The sequence below is a fragment of the Onychomys torridus genome, chromosome 1 (assembly GCF_903995425.1).
Source record: "Onychomys torridus chromosome 1, mOncTor1.1, whole genome shotgun sequence".
In the NCBI taxonomy this organism is placed as follows: domain Eukaryota; kingdom Metazoa; phylum Chordata; class Mammalia; order Rodentia; family Cricetidae; genus Onychomys; species Onychomys torridus.
Genome location: NC_050443.1, coordinates 86739966 through 86743499, shown reverse-complemented (window position 1 = coordinate 86743499; position 3534 = coordinate 86739966). Strand labels below are relative to the sequence as shown.

Sequence of the window (3534 nt, the reverse complement as noted above, 5' to 3'; positions counted from 1 at the left end):
GTTCTTTGTAACTAGCCAACACGTTCTCTACATTTAGGAATACAAGTAGACTTCTGAATTAAAGAAAAGCAATTTAAAATACTCAATTCTATTTTCCTAAATTACTCCGTCACAAGTAACAGTGGAACAGAGATCACATATACATATTAGTATCTGAGTGGTTAATTTGGGCACAACTAGGACCCCTTAGTTGCTTGATTAATTTAAACAATCACTTATAATTAATTGGTGAGTTATTTTTAACCTTGAAAGTTACATAATCATAATCATCTTTGAAAGCAGCACAGGGGACCATCTACAGGTTTGTGACAGATTTATGTGTCTTAAGAATTGTTTTGGAACAAGTATTAGAGTTGAAACTTAGAACAATCATATTCTTGCCTAAGAAAAAAACAAAAAAAAAAGTTTTTTCACCTACCCCTAGAAACACCAAGGTTTCTTACAGTTTATCTGTAAAAAATTGGAATTTCATATCTGTGGAAAGAAAGAATACAGAAAATGTCATAAAAGAAAAATATTTTTCTTGATTAATACAATGATTTTATTCCTCAGAAACATGCACACCATAATGTAGTTTCATCAGGGAACTCTGCTTTTCTCTTTATCCATAATCCCTGACTCCCAAAGAAGGAAAGAAATCTAGAAAGAAAGGAAGGAAGAAAGAATGATAAAAGGAAAGAAAAATCTACTGTAGATGTGCTTTCAAGACACAAGAAAAATTAAACATTTGTTTTTAAATAATGACTACTGTTAATAGCTTAAAAAGTACCTCAATCCCCGCCCTTATCTGCTCTAACTAAACTGCTTTTCCCAAACACATTCCACAATTGGCTGGGCCCTATCTTTCCTTTCCTTAGTAATACACTGATATTTTTAATAGCTTGTTTAAAGCACAGAGGATTGCAACTACATTTGGATTAAATAAGATTTTTTTCTGAGATGTTCTTTGTAATTTAACCACCACCTACAGCAGTGTGTCATGAAAGAGTGCTTTTTAAGACTAACAAAGAGCTTGCTCAGATATAGACTGCATGAAACTAGAAAATGCTTGATAACAAGATGCTCATGTGGGGAGTTTACATCCATCATCATTAATGTACAGTTTTACTCAGAATATGGGCTTTGAGGATTTTTATGACTGTAGATCTCAATTTGTTCTGAAGTTTTAGTCAGCCCTTTCATCTTTAACTTATTGGCATAATTATTCTAGCTGACAAATAAATTCTATTTAGTTCATGACTACTGCTTAGATTAAATATGACCTATGTCCATTAGGTGGTTCGTTATTTGAGGCCATGAAAGTCTTCAATTCAATTAACTAGTTCCTTACTGGATAGCAGTTGACCTGCTCCATTTCCATCTGCTTGGTGTTGCTACATCCTAGTATCCCACTCACTGTGAAGCTTTTCCCTCTAACATTTTTTTCAGGGTATTCTTTACCTCTGTGTTTCTCAGACTATAGATGAGAGGGTTAAGCATAGGAATTACAAGACTATAAAACACAGAGATCACATTGCTATACCTCCATGAATTTCCTGTTTTTGGTTGCTGCAAGTACATGAAAAATAAATGTTCTATAGAAGATGGTGACCACGGTGAGGTGAGAGGCACAGGTGGAGAATGCTTTACACTTGCCCTGGGAAGACTGAATTTTTATAATAGAGACCAGGATGCAGATGTAGGAGACGAGGACAGTCATGAGGGATCCAGTGAGATTCACTGCTGAGAAGATCAGGAGCTGCCTCTCTTTGTTGTGGGTGTCAGAGCAGGAGAGTGTGAGGAGAGGGGGGTCAGCACAGTAGAAGTGGTGGATCACATTGGAGTTGCAGAAAGACAGCTGGAAAGTCAGTACTGTCTGTATCACAGAGTTCAGGAAGCCATAGGTGTAGACTCCTACCACCAACTCCTTACAAACCCGCTGTGTCATGATGGCTGTGTAGATCAGGGGGTTGCAGATGGCCATGTAACGGTCATAGGCCATGGTAGCCAAGAGGAAGCATTCAGTAGTGGAAAAAGCACTGGAAAAGTACAGCTAAGCAAAACAGCCTGAAAAGGAGATGGTTTTTTCCTTCACCAAGAAATTTTGCAGCATTTTGGGCCCAATGGAAGATGAATAACAGAGATCTATGAAAGCCAGGTGACTGAGAAAATAGTACATGGGTGTGTGAAGCCGTGAGTCTGCCTTGATGAGCAGGATCATGCCAAGGTTTCCCACCAGGGTGATGAGATAAATCACCAGGAATACCACAAAGAGGGGGAGCTGAAGTTCAGGGCGATCTGTGAATCCCATGAGGACAAACTCTGTCACGGTGGTGTGATTGCCTCTTGCCATTTTGTTCTTTTACCTGGTGAGAAGAAATATGAATTAAAATGATTAGATAATTAAAAACATAAGCTCCTTGTGTCTCCATTCTAGCATCAGATGATAAAAATTAGGCATTTCATAAAGACCCAAATGGTTGGAACTGATTTCTTTTTGGAACTATGGCATGAGTCTTCTCGGCTCAATTTCCAAGTTTACAGTCATGTTTTCAGTTTAATTCTGGACTCCACCTAAGGCCAGAGAGCATTCTGGGATGGAGAGTGGACACCGTATTGCTCTTGCTTTTGTGGGTCTTCTGGAAGGACTCACAAAGAAGAATGACCTATGGATGTTTAGAGATGCATTGAGTACTACGGACACTTATGGGAGAGACTGAATGTGGAAGGTGGCAGGAGACGATGTAGTCATTTGATTTTTACCCATGAGCCAAATGTCCACTACCCATCTTTGTTGTGCCATACACTAGGGAAAATAAAGTGGACATGAAGACAAAGAAAAGTATGTCTGTTGAGAGGGTGCTCACAGGCTGGTAGGATAAAAATATATGTAAATAATCAGTTACAACTCAGTGTGGATAGTGCTTTTCTTAACTAGGGTTTCCCTTGCTATGATAAAAGAATATGACCAAAGGAAGGGGAGTAAAGAGTTTATTTCATCTTACAGCCTGCAATTCATCACCAAGAAAGGTAAGGGCAGGAACTCACACAGAGGCCATGGAATAGTATTGGTTACTGGCTTGCCTTCCATGGCTTGCTCAGTTTGCTTTCTTATACCATCCATGATCACCAGTCTAGGGATGGTACTTCCCCGAGTGGGCTGGGCTCTCCACATTAATCATTAATAAAGAAAATGTCCCACAGTGCCATAAAGAGAATAATGTTTGACATCAACCTGCCTACTGGAAGAGTGTTGTGTATGGCGGGAGAATCAATAGTCAAAAAAATCAGGCTGAATATTAACACAATATAACATTGAAACATTGGTGAACTCTTCATAGCAGAGAGGGTTATAAATGAAAAACAAACAAACAAGCAAAAAACCAGGCTGTTTTCTGCTCTAGTGTTAATATAACTGCTTAACGATATTTATGTGTGGATATGAACACAGACTCATCTCTCTGCATAAATGAGATCACAGTTTTATACTTTGCTTCTTTACAAACTCAGCAATTATGCCATGCTGTTCCTTTTCATAGCTATGTTGTGATTTAT

General features: G+C 38.4%; 1 pseudogene across 1 annotated transcript; it reads right to left on the bottom strand.

Annotated features, from left to right (window-relative positions):
* Window positions 1-1465: 1465 nt before the first annotated feature.
* Window positions 1466-2332, bottom strand: LOC118581715 (annotated as a pseudogene). The gene has a single exon (XR_004944722.1). The product of XR_004944722.1 is annotated as an olfactory receptor 1030-like (transcript).
* Between the last annotated feature and the right edge of the window lie 1202 nt (window positions 2333-3534).